Below are 17,148 nucleotides of genomic sequence, written 5' to 3'. Positions count from 1 at the left end.
TGTAGGGTGCCGTGTTGTGGCTCCTTTTCCTATTTGGATCTGAATGAGGGCATGAAGTCCTAAGTAGCTTAACAATTATCTCACCAATTCCTTAAGATATGAGACTCGAATACATGTAGTTTTCAAGTGTTGTAGGCATACGAATGTGGCATTTCATATTTTGATTTTACTTGCAGTAACTGTGCTTTGATATTGTGAATGCCTCAAGGTGAATAGATGTAAAAGGGTAGGAAATTGACACAACAAAGTATGTGAATGGAAATTTTGACTATTGCATGGTTTCTAGTGTTGATATCTTTATAGAATTCATTGTATTATTGGTAACTTCAGGCTACACTTTTACAAGTGGCCCATTGATACATAACTCATCTCAGGTTGTTGATTCTTCCTTGTAACAGTTGCTCATTATTGATGTTAAAAATGTCTCAAGGAAAAAATGATACACAATAAAATATATTAATTCAATGGCATGGTGAAATTTTTGATGTCTGTATGATTCATAGTTCGGAATCCAAATAATATTTGGAAATAATTTGAGGTGATGTTAAGAGGATGATCCTTATCTGAGCACTGTGAATTGGAGAGGAGGATATTTCAAAGGGCTGAGGGGGTGGGGGCTGGTGGGTGATGTCAATTTATGATTAAGAAAGTCAACGATATAACTTTGAGATTGTGAGGAGTGTCATTCACACATTATTGAATAGAACAACCAATTATTTGTGAATATGTATGGAAATTGACAAGTTGATCTGCGACAACATCAGATTGGTGATGCATCTTGATTTATTTACATACTTTCTATGTTGATATCCTTGTTACAAAATTTGGTTGAATTGTTGAGTACTGCTGAGGCAAATAAAATGGGCCAAACCAACTTGTTGGCGATTGAAACTCACTGATAATGAGTTTTAGATGCAAGTACTGGAGGGTCAAACTCAAACCCACTAGTACTTGCTAGTTCTCTCATGGATGGGTGATTTTTACTTGCAAGCCTACCGATTAAATTGGTGGGTCCATTTATAAGTTCTTATAACCCAAACAAGAAAAAACATACTATTCTACTAAAAAAAATTAGCTGTGAGCTTTTTCTGAATCTTCGTATTTCTGACTGTCTAGCATTGACTTTGTTTGTTAATCAAGATTCTGTAACACTAATAGATATTAATTAATTAATTGACCAAAGGGAAGTAACTAGCAATTATAATAGATGTTGCAAAGAAAACATCATAAGGCATAAACACGAGAAAAATATTGACATATAGAAGATCACTGAATAAAAAAATTAGTGAGAAAAATGTCATTCAAAGCTAGAAGATAAAGAGAAATCACATACATTATGGAAAATTTACATATTCTATAACTTTTCCACATAAATTGCATCTCAATCTTCAAATATGCTCTTTCAAGTTCCAATAGCTAATATTTGATCAGAAAGATGCTCTTTTTCAATATTGAACTATATCACTTGATCAAAAGCTTACAATCTTTTACCACTTGCTATTAAGGTGATTGGATTTGCCTTTGCATGTCCTTGAATAACTTATTTTGGGCATTTGGACTGATTCGTGACATAGGAGTTTTATTGAATTTTTTTTTCCAAAATGACAAATTCAAAATTTACCATTGGATGAACTAGTTTAAGGCGGAGCTATGAAATAGATATATCAATAAAGCTAGTCATTGACATAACAAATTTACACTGTTTGATAGTCTTAAACTTGTTACTTCTCCAAATCTATTTGGAAGCTTCTCTAGACTATGGCAAGCTTCCATATCAAGATTTTCTATAAAGGAGAGATTACAAAACCCATCGGGTAGTTATTTTAAACTTTTAAGACTAAAGGACATTGAGGAACCCAACAACTTCAACTGTGCAATGCTTTCAAGAATACTACTTAGTTTAGTACAACAAACTAGACAAATTTTAACAAGGGATGTTAACTTTCCCAAGCCATAAGGGAGATCTTTTAAGCTTTCACAACTGGATAAGTCCAATAACCTCAATGATGAAAGTTCCTCCATCTTGTTAGGAAGCGCTTCCAGACTTGTACACCTACCCAGATGGAGTTCTTGCAATGATGTAAGATTTTCCAGACTGCTAGGAAGCACAATTAGACTTTCATAAGAGCCCAAATGTTCGGAAAAATGTCCAAACAAATTCAATATACTCTTATATGGATTCATTCATTGAAGGACCATCCTTCTTGACATTAGATTTACATTAACCTTAAATGGGATGTCATTACCCCATTTTCATGTGCCTTAGTCTCATATTCATTGTTGTAAATGTCTTTGAGAATTTGATTTAGTCCATCAATTCTTATAAACACTATTGATTCATTTAAAAATGATTTTATTCTTAGACAGTAAGTATAACTTGACTAATGTTTCTGTTAAGCGGAGTGAGAACCATTTCCATTGTTAAGAACATAAGACTTTCTTGCAACTCAAATTCTTGATCCGTAAAGATTCATGTTCTTATTTATTACTTACGGTAAGAAGGAAAGAAGAACGAACACTCGTAAGGGTGACAAAGTATAAAGGGGGTGGATCTGAATCTGTTTTCCCTAAAAGAAACTTCTAATTTTATATAAAAAAAATATTTGGACATACTTTATTACACTATTAACAGACTAATTTAAAAGGGAAAAACTATTAACATACTTGTTTGATATTGAAAAGGAAGACTACGTACCTATCATGTTTTCAGACTCAATTTCAATAAATAAAACAAGTGTTTGAAAGGAACCTAATTTCTAAATAGCAGATAGTGAAAGGATAGGAACATACATAATCAAGAATCAAGGTTAACTCTTGGTTCGACTGGGTCAATTACCTTTAAGAGCTTGACCATATTTACCATTGTGGGGTGCTTCCCTAGATCTTCCGATGTGCACAATTATGCTAAAAGTAGCACCTGCAGCATGTGAGACTTCTCGAGCCCGCGAGAGATGAAGTGTTCCAGGGTCTCTTCTACTTGTTCCATATTGATCACATGGCTTACGCAACCCATGAGCTTTCCACCTTCCCCTTATTTTAATTCCATACATGTAGGCTCCTTACCAGTTAACAATTTAATCAAAATCACTCCATAGCTATAAACATCACCCCTAGCTGTTGCCTTCCATATTTACCCATATTCACGAGGAATATAATTGAAGGTTCCTACAAAATTTGTGCTTACATGACTGTCATATGCACTTATGAGATGGGAAAGACCAAAATCAACAACCTTGTGTTCAAATGACCCATCTAAAAGGATATTACTTGATTTCATATCCCCATGAATAATGTGGGGAACAAAACCATGATGCAAAAATGACAAACCTTGTGTAGAACCCATGGAAATATTGAAGCACTTTGGCCAGTCAAGGAAATCAATAACATCTGCATGATTACAGAGTCACAAATCAAGACTTCCATTCTCCACATACTCGTAAATCAATAACTTGTCTTCCCCCAAAATGCAGTAACCAAGTAAAGATACCAGATTCTTATGCTTCACCTTTCTAATAGTTTCCATCTCCAGTAGGAACACATAGTTACCTTGTCCAAGCCCATGGCTTAGCCTTTTGACAACTACAATTCTATCTTCTGGAAAAACAACTTTATAGATAGTACCAATCCTGCCAACTCCAATCATATTGGTTTTGTTAAAGATATGAGTTGTTGTTAGAATATCAGTTGGGATAAGGCACAATATAGGCCTTTCAAACATTGATACATTGATACTAAGAGGCTCATTCATCCTTTTTGAAAAATGATAGTCACTGGGTTTAAGACAAGCTATGAGCATTGTTTCCTCTAGATTTTTCACCAAAGCCTCCTGTGTCAACATACTCCACCTAATAATAGACAATATCAAGAAAAGAAATTGAAATGTACTCCCTATTGCTATGCCCCATACAACACCTTTGCTCAAGAAGGATCCTGAAAGACAAAAAATACTTGTTGGTTACCCACGTAATCCCGAGTTGGCAAGGAACAACATTAAAATTCTTGTAACTCTCAAGAATGTCTCCTACTAATACATTTTCCGAGAAGTTTATGAATTCAAGGCCAAATATTTTACATGAGCTAGGAGGAATGATACCTTCAAGATGATTGGAGGATAGGTCCAAGTACATTAGCGAGGTTAGGTTAGCCATCTCTACGGGAATGCTTCTAGTAAGACTATTATTATGAACAACAAAAACAAATAGTGAAGATAGATTTCCTATAGTATCTAGAATGGTCCCTGTAAATCTATTATTTCTCAAATCCAAAAACAATAAATGATTTCCATATTTGGAAGAGACGATGGTAAGAGACTACTGGTGAGATTGTTGTTGCTCAAATGTAAATGAGTGAGCCTTTTGGATTTTCAAGAGTTGCAGGAAGGGTGGCTGTCAATTTATTATTTTTTTAAATTAAGTTTCCAAAGGCTTGAAATCCTTCATAACTCCATAGGAAATACTACTAGAAAATTGGTTATGAGACAAAATCCGACCTTGAAGGTTTGGAGTCTCTCAGAATAAGGTAAAATGGGCCGACTAAGAAAATTGAAGGACAAATCTAGAAAATTCATATTTGCAAGCCAAGAAAGTTGCGAAGGAACATGACCAGTAAGTAGGATTCCCTATAAATTTAACTCAACTATCATGCTGAAATTCCCAATCTACTCAGGAATGTTACCAATCAAATTTTTCCATGAAAGGTCCAATATTCCATGGTGTTGTGTAAACTAAGAATCAGGTAGTGGGAATATTTCCTTGGATACAACACAAATTTTATGTAGAAGGGAACCATAAATCTTGTTATGAGAAAGGGCAAGGTTATCCAAAATTTATAGTTTCTCAATCTTTCTTGGAATTTTGCCAGACAAATCATTACTTCACAAATCAACAACCACAAGATCGGTCAAAAAGTACAGGAGGAATTTTGCTTCTCAGCCTGTTGCCATTAAGTGATAAAATTTTTAAATTCTTCATTTATCCAAGATATTTAGGAATAAATACTTGTAAATAATTGTTATCAAGGTGCAACCTCTAGAGATTGATGGCAGTAGACATGGATAGAGACAACCCACCCACAATGAAGTTATTGTTGAGTGATATTCCAAGCAAATTCTGTGAACTCCAAAGCTCATATTGTACTTTTCCAGAGAAATTATTGTGCTCCACGTCTAAAGTGACCAAAGGAAGACTTGAAAGATAGGGATTCCACCAAACAAATTGTTCCCATCCAATAACAAGTCTGTCAAATTCATGCACTCTAATAAATTTTCCTCTATGCTACCTATAAACTAATCCAGTGACAAAAGAGAGAGGCTAGGCTCTTGGCATGAAAAAGCTCTGATGTTATTCATCCATAGAGATTCTTAGCATCAATTCCCAATGCTCTGAGAGATGAATAGTTGCCCAGTTCCCAAGGTAAGTGACCTTCAAACTAGTTTTTGGATAACCTTATAGAATTTTCTCTTCTCCATCCACCAAGCCATGATGGAAGGGGTCCTGTCAGCAGATTTTCCTCAATAATAAAACTTTGAATTGACTCCAGATTTGTGAAATCATCAGGGAGCAGCCCAATCAGTGCATTGAATGACAAATCTAGTACCTGCAATTCCTACAATTGGCAATTGTGTTTGGAACCCACCCACATAGTCCATTAGTCATAGTTATTAGATACAGAAGGTTGTTAAAATTTCCAATGTTGTCTGGTAATGATCCTTCAAGGTTATTCTCTGAGAGGTCAAGTTTATTCAGAGATTTAAGGTTTCGAATTTCTGAGGGAATGTGCCCACTGAACTTATACCCCCAAAAATATAATATATTAAGCTTAAGAATTTTTCCAATTTCATTTGGTATTTCATCATTGAATGAGTTTGATCTTACCCATAGATAGACCAAAATTTGCATGCCCCCAGTTTCCTTTTGGTATGAATTCGAATAGTGCATTATAAGTTTATAGCTATAGAGAAAACTATAGAGAAGTATTTTTCATTGGCATCCAGATATAATAATTTTGACAAATTCCCCATCTGGAGGAAATGCTACAGAAAATATATTGGAATTGAGATCAAGATTGTTGAGTTTGGTAGGAATCCTATTGGAGAATGAATTAAAATTTAAAATAAACTGACAAGATTAGTGATCTCAGAGGGAAGCACACCATATAGATCATTGTTGCTTAAGTCTAGATATTCCAGTTTTGGAAGACCCCATAGTCATGAAGGTGGTTTCCCCGTTAGTGCAGTATTGCTTAAATTCAAACTCTGCAAAAATGTCAAGTTTCCTATTGCAAGGGATATGGTTCCCTACAAAGATATGAAGGATAAATACAAGGAGAAAACCCTTCCCTATATATACTATAGACCCATCCATGCACAAGGAGAGGAGTCTGTTTCCAGCCAGTCTGTGAGGACAGTTTTGTTTGTGAAGCATTTTTTCTTGATTTTCAAATGTTGAATGTCTTGAGAACAACATGTGTTAATGAATGATATGCAAAACAATATAATAAAAAAATCGATACTTATTCTTGAGGGGTGGTTGTGAGGAAACCATTAGGCACTGTTCAAACACCACAGAACCGTGCCATTTGAACGAAATTGTAGTCCAACCTATGTAAATATACACCGACTTTAAACAAATGGAGAGTTATTGCAATGATGTAAGATTTTCCAGATTGCTAGGAAGCACAATTAGACTTTCAAAAGAGCCCAAATGGAGTTCTTGGAGACAATTCAGTGATCCAAATTAGTTTGATAGATGCCTCAAACCAAAGTAGGATTCCATTCTCAATCCTATTAAAGATTGAAGCTTTGAAATTGATCTCGTAACGCCTCTAGTTATTGGAAACTTGAAAGGTCTAGTTCCTGCAAACTATTTACCACATCACCTAGATATTGAGGCAATTTTTTCAATTGTGAAAACCTCAATCTTAGTACTTGCAGATTTCTAGGTTGTCCAAGACAATTGGAAGAGATTTTAGAGTCATAGGGATTTAGACACTTCCTATCAAATTCGAACTTGATGTGTCTAACACTGGAAAGAATCTGCAAATTATGCAATTAATTTATGTGATGATTGTATCAAAAGTAATAACATTGTACATGAGATAGAATTATGGTTAGTCCAAGTAAATTGAGATGGAAGTAGGGATTACTATTTAAAGTGAACTTACCTGAGTTATAATTGGTAAATTCTCTGGTTTGTAACATAAATGTCTCAACTCCTTGAACTTCAACACATTGAAAGGAGATGAGAAATTTCTCCTTGAGAATAAAAATCAACTTTTCAAATATTTTCTTACATTGGCCATGCAACTCATGTAAGGCTCTAGTCTAAGAACTCTTAGTGAATTGTACATTAAGTATAGTTTGTAATTAGGTATTGATAATAGAGAGTGATCTTAACTCAACCATATCCCTTTGATGCTTCAAATGTCATAAATATCTACCACCATAAAAATACCCACCCACAAGGAAGTTATTGCTGAGTGATATTCCAAGCAAAGTCTGTGAGCTCCAAATCTCATTTGGTAATTTTCCAGATAAATTATTGTGTTCCATGTCTAAGGTGACCAAAGGAAGACTTGAAATATAACATGGGATTCCACCAGACAAATTGTTCCCATGCAATAACAAGTCTTTCAAATTCATGCACTCTCAGAAAGTGTCCTCTATGCTACATGTAAAGTAATTCAGTGACAAAGAGAGAGAGGCTAGGCTCTTGGCATGACAAAGCTATGATGTTATTAATCCATAGATCATGTTAGCATCAATTCCAAACGTTCTGAGAGACAAACAATTTCCTAGCTCCCGAGGTAAATGACCTTCAGACTGGGTTTTGGATAACCTTATAGAAGTTTCTCTTCTCCATACACCAAGACAGGATAGAAGGGGTCATGTCAGAAGATTTCCCTCAAACATAAAACTCTCAATTGACTCCAGATTTGTGAAATCATCAAGGAGTAGCCTAATCAGTGCGTTGAATGACAAATCTAATACCTGTAATTCCTAAAATTGGCAATTGCTTTTGCAATCCACCCACTTAGCCCATTAATCGTAGTCATTAGATACATAAGGTTATGCAAACTGCCAATGCTGTTTAGTAATGATCCTTCGAGGTTATTCTTTGAGAGGTCAAGTTTCGTCAAATATTTAAGGTTTCCAATATATCATTAGGGGATTTTTGAGGTCTAAAATGGGCCTCATAAGGAAATTATAAATAATAGTGGAAATAATAAAATAGGATTAGATTACATCATCGAATTTTAGAAGGAAAAAAGAAAAAACTAATTTTTCAACTTGTATTTTTAACTTATCTCCCTATGGATTTACTCAAATTTCAAGTGGAAACACTCGTTGGATGCAAAATTTTATTCCTCATCCAAGGATTACCCATGTTTCATACTTTTGATGGACCCTACAATAGGAAAAATGAGAAATACACGGAAAACATTACTGCAATCTCATGTAATTCTCATTTTTCGTATAGTAGAGTCCATCGAAAGCATGCAACATGGGTACTCCTTGGATGAGGAATTATTTTTTTCACTGAAAGAGTAATCCCACTCGAAATTTGAGTAAAACCTTAGGGAGATAAGTTGAAAATATGAGTTGAAAAAGTAGTTTTATTATTTTATTAATTTTTAATCATTTTATGTTTTTACTCCAAAAATGGTGAATCATCCCCCATGGTTGACATCATTATTTTGAATCCTATTGGTTCTTATAAATTTTATTTTGGTTGTACATTTTTCTTAGGAGGCCCATTTTAGACCTGAAAATTCCCCTAACGATAAACTAACAAGATTAACATTCTGAAGGGGAAGCATACCATATAGATCATTGTTGCTTAAGTCTAGATAATCTAGTTTTGGAAGACCCTAGAGTTGTGAAGGTGGTTTCCCTATCAATGTAGTATTGCTCAAATAAAATAAAAATATTAAAAATCTCAGGGGGCAACACACCATACAGATCGTTGTTTCTTAAGTCTAGATATTCTAGTTTTGGAAGATCCCAGATCTATGAAGGTGGTTTCCCTGTTAGTGCAGTATTGTTCAAATTCAAACTCTGCAAAAATATTAGGTTTCCTATTGTAGGCGATATGGTTCCCTCCAGAGATATGAAGGATAAATCTAGGGAAAAATCCCTTCCATGTATACATTGTATACTTGTCCATGCACAAGGAGAGGAGTATGTTTCCAACCAGTCAGTGAGGAAAATTTCATTTGTGAAGCATTTTTCCAGGCTTGAAAAAGCTTGAATGTCTTGAGAAAAACATGTGCTAATGAATGATATGCGTAACAATATAATAAACATAATCCATACAAATTCTCTAGGGCAGGTTGTGAGTAAAATATTAGCCATTGTTAATGCACCACTGACCCATGCCATTTGAATGAAATTGGAGTATGACCTTGTAAATTTACACTGACTTTAAACATATGGAGAGTTCTTGCAATGATATCAACTTTTCCAGACTGCTAGGAATCACAATTATACTTTCACAAGAGCCCAAATGGAGTTCTTGGAGACAATTCAATGATCCAAAGTCATTTGGTAGATGCGTCAAACCAGAGCAGGATTCCATTCTCAATACTCTTAAAGAAGCTTTGAAATTGATCTCGGTAACTCCTCTAGATATTGGCAACTTGAAAGGTCTAGTTCCTGCAAACTATTTACCAGATCACCTAGCTCTTGAGGAAAAATTTTCAATTATGCAAACCTCAATCTCATTACTCGCATATTTATGGGTTGTCCAAGAAAATTTGAAGAGATTTCAAAGTCATATGGATTTATACACTTTCTATCAAATTCGAACCCAATGTGTACAACACTGGAAGGAATTTGCAAATTATGTAATTAATTATATGATGATTGTATAAAAAGTGAGAACACTACACATGAGATATAATTCTAGTTATTCCATTGTATCTACAATGAAAAAAACCTCTGCATTAAGCCATCAAGAAACCATAACCATAACCTCAATCTCACTACTCGCAGATTTATGGGTTGTCCAAGAAAATTGGAAGAGATTTCAGAGTCATAGGGATTTATAAAATTTCTATCAAATTCGAACTTGATGTGTCTAACACTAGAAGACATCTCCAAATTATGCAATTAAAAAGTAATAACACTGCACATGACATGGAATTTTAGTTATTCCACTATATCTGCAATGAAAAAACCTCTGTGTTAAGCCATCAAGAAACTATTAGATTACTTTTTGAACATGCCCGTTACGTGCCTTAACTATTATTTCTCTCTTAATTATTAAATATTAATCTGATGGCATACAAATATTTAATTTTCCTACATTCCAACTGATGGTTCACATCGGTACATAGTGGTAGATAGGGGAGTTGTTCTCAAAGGGAAACTCCTTACGACATAATTATTATGTTCTTTTTCAATACAATGTGTCCTTTGTTCAACCTGCCATCAAATTACTCCCTTGATATCATGAAAGAATTCCCTATGATATCATCTCTCATGTTGGGTTGTGGTTTTAACTTCTTTGATAATTCCAAAGCTTGTTGGTTGTTTTATTATATGGAAATCCAAGATTAGGTATGTTGATTTCATTGATGGCTCTCTACTATAGATTCTTTAGTTCCTATAGATTAAATTGTTGATAAATTATCCAAGTTTGAATTAGATTACTTTTACCATCTTGGTTGTGATTCAATATGACTTCCCACAAATCCAATTGATATGGAGTTGAAACCATAGTTTTTTTAAATCTTCCCTTACTCCATAGGTTTTTAAAATCTTCCCTTAAAAGTTTCACCCTCTTAAAATTTTCTTCTCATTGTACAAGAATATCTTCGTATGGAAACAAAATTACAAGAAGATGTTGAAATGATTTTGAAAATATCTTTACCTTTATGGGCCCTAATACCAATAGAAAATTAGACCAAAGAAACAATTAGGTCTGTTGTTCCTTCTATATTCCAAAATACCAAAAATGTGGCAACTCTATTTGTCACTGATATAAGAAAAGTTCAAAGGAGATCGCCACAACCCACAAATGAACATGTTGTATACTCTTTATAAGTTTGTATATATATATGTGTGTGTGTGTGTGTGTGTGTGTATGTATATTATAAAATTTGGGGGGAACTTCTTTGAACAAGTATCATAGATGTACAAATATAAAATATGAATGTTATTGGAAGGATATTTTTTATTGAAGTCAACTATACAAGAAAAAATACAAAGGGTAAAGCACAGATATGATATATATTTGGACAATGCCCATTTGACCAAGTTTCATAGTTTCTTCTTCTAGGTATCAATTGTCCCTAATTAATAACTTTTGCATAGATTTGGGAATTACTACTCAATTGTTGATGAGCACAAACACTTAGATTGGGTGGGTAAAGATCCTTTTCATACCACCAAGTAAGCTCCGTTTTGACATTACCCAGTAGATCAAGCAACATATCTACCGGAAAATGAGGCTAAAAATGAGGAGTGGTGGTGTCTTGATGCGTGACTAAGAGTGATTCCTTCAAATGTTGATGCTCATGCAACTTGATCTAATGAACATTCACCAAATCATCAATAGAAAGTTGAGGTGGAAGATCCATTTTGAAGGCATTTGGAGTAGCTTGTCACATGGTGGTATATTTCTCATACTCAATTGGCTTGAGATTGTGTTTGGATGATTTTTGAACTTGTTTTTGTGAGAAGGATGCTTAACTCCATTGCCAACCTAAAAATGAGTAGGTATTTGATGTCCATCATATAATGCCTTGTACTTGGCTTGTGTTTACTGGAGTATTTCATAGAATTCGTTGTAAATTTTGGTCAGTTTATGCACAAAGGAATAAATCTTATCTTGCTTCTTATGTTGGTGGGATTTGGGTGTTACAAGGAGATAAAATGGAAGCTTATAAGAGGAAGGAGGGTGGAAGCCATAACAAACCTAAAATTGGGATTACTCAATGGACATAAGAATTGGCATGTTGTAGTTGTGCTGCAATGTGTGCATGCAATTATCCCATTGTTCATTCTGTTGGTGATAAATTTAGAGAGCATGACACAAGGTCCTTTGATCATTCTTGCAGGAACTGTCCCTCTCCCACCTAGTCTAGAGGCCAGAGCCTCGTTATGGATGGGACAAATGACAAAGTGCCATGTAATCTTCTGCCTAAAATTTCAGAACCATGCTTCCTGTGATTATGGAACTATGATGGTTCCATACATGGTCCGACACACGATTCTGATGGTCTAACATGCTTCCCATTGTGGTGGTGTAAGGAGGAGAGAATAGTAGATAAATTCACTACTTTATTTGTCACAAATGATAGATTAGTGTTTTGAATTTGGACTTTTCAGTCTTCCTACTTATGAGTAGATGGCTTATTTTGTAATTATTACTATTTGGTCATGTTGATAGTTGCTAGATAAGCTATTTCAATGATTTAATGGTCTACTTTCTATTATATGCTTAAAAATTTGATGTTTGTTTGTAATTGCTAGAATTTAAATGGTTGATGCTTGAATAATTAATCATTAATGTACTATAGTTTCCATTTCTATCTTTGTTTATGTTCAAATATGCATGTTTTCATATATTTTGCAATTAATTTGGCATTCTGGATGTTTTTTTAATATAAATGCTATATGATGTTTTTTTTAATATATATATATATATATATATATATATATATATATATATATATATATATATATATATATATATATATATATATATATAGATATATATATATATATATATATATATATATATATATATATATATATATATATATATCTATATATATATATATATATATATATATATATATATATATATATATATATATATATATATATATATATATATATATATATATATATATAGATAGATAGATAGATATATCTATGTGTGTGTGTGTGTGCGCTTCTTGGACACTTTTCTTTTGAGGGATTTTAGAAGATGATGCTCCCAATGCTTTGCTTCTAAAAAATTCTCCCACTTCGTGCAATCTTTCTTTTGATTATCTCAGGTTGTTTGTTAGTTTAGGGATGGAATGAGGTGGAAAACCTCAATTGACAACCAAGAAGCTTCCACAAAGTCTTTTATATGTACCTCATAAATTTCAAGATTCACACTCTGAAATATTGGGAAACATACCTTACATCATTTTGGCTTGAAACTTGTTCAGTTGTTGTCATTTACAACAACTTCACCAGTGAGAACTGGCTTTATTGGCAATATTTCTATTGGATCGTCTCTGCCAAGAGCTGAATGGTGCATGGGTCTTGTCACTTGTCTGAGTCTCTAGAGTTATGAAGAGTCATGATGCAATACTGAAACAAAAGTTATGTTGGTTTGCAGTAGTTGTAATTTGTGATAAGGTACATTTCCTTGAAATATATGGTACATGCAACAGGAATATGTGGTAGAACAAAAATAGTAGTGGGATTGCAAGTCATGAAAATGTACTGTGACTTGAGAAAATACGCAAGAGAATGAAAAATGGATTGGGAAACTTTGAGTGAAAAGGTGTTTCATGTGTTAATTACCTACAAATAGAATGAGTGGGTACCAATGTATTGTGGATCTCTCAAGCATCTTGGAGTTGAGAGTTCAAGGAAAAGTGGATGTGAGAGTCCCTATGGAAGAAAATTGTTGATATCCAAAAGCCCTAAAACTAGGCTCTTATACCATCTAATATGACAATAATTTGCAACAATGAAAATACAAACATACATAAGAAGGAAGAATGAAAGTACAATGAATATTGTCACAATTGTATATCAGATAAAGTACAAATATAACACATTTTTACAAGGTTCACTAGATTTAGTCTACATTAATCATAATCTTTGGATAAGAATGAACTATTTGATGCTTTACAAGATATGACAAATGGAAAATCTCTAGGTATGGAACTCCCTTGTGAATTCTATAGGGAGTTGTTGTTTTTGACTAGTGACAATTTTGCAATGATGTGTCAAAATGCATTGAAAACAGAATATATGGGGGAGAATGTCAATGTTGACATGATGATCAATCAAGTTATTCCCAAGGGGGAAACAGGAGACATGGTGGTAGGGTGGAGATTAATTACCTTTCTTAATTTTTCTGCAATATATGAAGTAGAGCACTAGCCAATAAGAAAACTTCTTTAAGGATTGTACAATATCAGAAAGAAATCTTCATTTACAATTGAGTCATGCTTAACAATCATATTACAACATATAAAAGGTTGATTTGCAAGAGCAAGTTTACAAGGAGTGCTTTTCCATGAAGATTCACACAACAACAATCAATAATCACTCACATTATAAGGAAAGCCTACCCCAGTAGAAAGTATGTAAGTAACAAAGTAGATGGCTGGAACTACACACATGTTGTACACTTATTTGTGAGGTATATCTCGGATTGAAAAATTGTTGGAGATGATAATACGGGGTTACAATAAAATATACAATGTTAGGTGAATGATCATTTTTGAGCAAGTCACCTATGAATACTTACAACGAAAAATGTGGAGTGTAAAATACAAGGTTACATTGCTTGTTGCATGATTGCAGGAGTACTATTGTTGCATAAGTACTCACCTATGCTTCTGTTCAATTTATTGCACAACCATACATGTCTTAGGCGAGCTTACCTTACCTTTATAGGTATTAGAAATATGGTTGGAATGAATGACAATAATTGCACTTAGACAGGGAAGGCTATCTCTAGTTTGAGAGGGCATTTGGACTAATCATTTAGATATTTTGCCACAGGAAATCACGATACCACCTATAGAATTTGGAACAATTGAACTTAAGATTTTCTGTGGTAGTCCTTAGGTACAGTGTGGTTATTGAGACTTCATCAAATGGTTCCCTTGGATGCAAAGACTAATTATGATCAATTTCAAGAGATCGATCCTTTAGGTGAAAGTACTAGAATATTATTAAATCCAGACAGAGAGGCTATCTATGAATTGGATTATATATAAGTATGATTGCAGTGTGTTTTAATCCTATTATGACATTTTTAGTTGTCTTTGGTTTATCTAATATCTATTTGCTGGAAAAAGCACTTGATTTTGATGTTTTGGATTGAAGCCTTATCTACTATGACCTTTTTTAATTTGTCCTTGTTCCGATGTTGTTCCCAATTTCTTGCTATGTCCTTAGAGTTTAGGACTATGAGGTGAGTTTGTCTTGAGGGTATCGACAAATTGAAACACGTATGTCTAAATTTGATCCAATCATGTAGATCCACCCCTTTCCTCTCCAGCACTATGAATATTATGCCTTTAGACTTTCATGTTTGAGTTCTTCATTGGAGATGTTATTTTCTCTTTCAATAAACAAAGCGGTTATATTTTTGGCATTTCTAATAGTTGGATGGGAGGGAAACTTTGCACTTTCCTGAATTCACTATCACTGATTGGTCTCCTTAACACCCTATAACTATAACTTCATATGCTTATAAAATTATTAAAGTACTTTGAACTGGTTGGAATTTTATATTACTATCTTCAGAAAGGACAAAATTGTAAGTGCTACGCTTTAAAAGAAAAGATTGGTTATTGAAATTCCAAAAATATTATGTCTTCAACTGATGTGTGTGTCTTCCTATCTACATCATAGATGGTTATTTTTTTATATTAAAAATATCCTTTTGTTAGTTATTTTGATCCCCATGATAAATCTCTAGTTGATTACATTAATCTTTTGTTTTTCTTGTTGATTGAATTCTTCCTTGGATAGTCACATCAGTTAGTTGATGTGTACTCCATTTGATCATCTATTTTTTGTTCACGGTCTTTAATGTTTTTCATATGAGCTACTAACACATTAGATCCTAGACATGTATGGTGATTGGTGTGTGGGTGGCATTATTGTATGGATTGACAATGGGAGGAGGGGCGAGCATCTCTGTCCCTGGGATGTTTCATGTGGAAACAAACAAGACTGTATGTACCAATCTGAATATAAGTTATTAAATGCCTTTTATACTAAAACGTTAAGTGTTTGATAACATTTTCGAGTGAAAAACACAACCATTATGTTTTTGAGAAATATGCCATTTATTGTTATTTTTAAATGGGTAGTCTTGAAGAATTATGGGGCATAAAACCATTCTTTGTTTTTCAATTTTTTTTCTAATACAGGGCAGCTCAATATATGTTCAATGAAAATATGTAGTAAGTATCATATGTAAATATTTTAATGTTGTCATATGAAATTTGCATGCTTGTTAGACATTGTATACTCTGCATTGCTATAAGTAACAAAACTTGTCAAGTAATTAGGAAACTCACTAAGTCTACTTCACTTGTCAGTAAAATCAGTAGCTCACCTATAACTCAACACATCTTTGGAAAAAATTGACAAGCCTCTTACATATTATTACATTCTCAAGCCATGGAAATCACTATTTTGTCCAAACTCATTATTGAACATGACTAGGAAACTCATTGTTGAATATGACTAGGAAACTTGAATTGTAGCATGTGTGGCAGAGAGACACATTTCTTACCACTTCTGAGTCAACTAATTGAACTCAAGCCAGGATGGGAATGCCTTCTAAACTACCTATGGAAGGGTTGTTCTAATTTATTCCTCGTCATGTTATTCCCATGGAAGTGTCTCTAAATATTGAACACACTTTGAAATTATTCAATCTGTACCAAGTTTTATGGCTGCTTTCAAAATGCCCGGAGCCATTTTTACATGCTACCATAATCATATAACTATATTGTTGTCCACATAAAAAATCCTTAAAATGTTCAGATGATGATCATATTTATATTCACAACATTAAAGTTCTACGTAATTCTAGAAATTAGCATATGAGCTAGTCATCTGAAAGATGCTCCACAAAATATTTTCTCTAGTTTACTAATTTTTTTGAATGGCAATAAAACTAGTATTCTTTTCCATCACTTGTCCTTAGTCTCACAATTACATCACTAGTGGGATGATCTCCAATTTTTTCAATGCAATATTCTCTTTTTCCATGGGAAAAATGAAAGCCATTCAAGATTCATACTAAACAAAAACAGTAACTTGAGGGGAAGCTGACACACTACATCCTCATCCAATGGAAATGTACCTCTTTAAATATCTTGTCCCAAAGTAAAAATGTAAATTCATTATCACAACAGCAATCTTTCCTCTAAAGTTTTCCTCAATCA

At 33.6% G+C, this 17,148-nt stretch overlaps 1 pseudogene; it reads right to left on the bottom strand.

Moving 5' to 3' along the window:
- Positions 1-2,794: 2,794 nt before the first annotated feature.
- Positions 2,795-17,148, bottom strand: part of LOC149261790 (leucine-rich repeat receptor protein kinase MSP1-like) — a 55,189-nt pseudogene continuing 40,835 nt past the window's right edge.

Source organism: Pinus tabuliformis, chromosome 6 (assembly GCF_031772625.1).
Source record: "Pinus tabuliformis cultivar Carrire ecotype Pingquan chromosome 6, CPIR1, whole genome shotgun sequence".
NCBI lineage: Eukaryota > Viridiplantae > Streptophyta > Pinopsida > Pinales > Pinaceae > Pinus > Pinus tabuliformis.
Note: the sequence above shows the minus strand (reverse complement) of the source record. Positions and strands in the feature narration are given on the sequence as shown.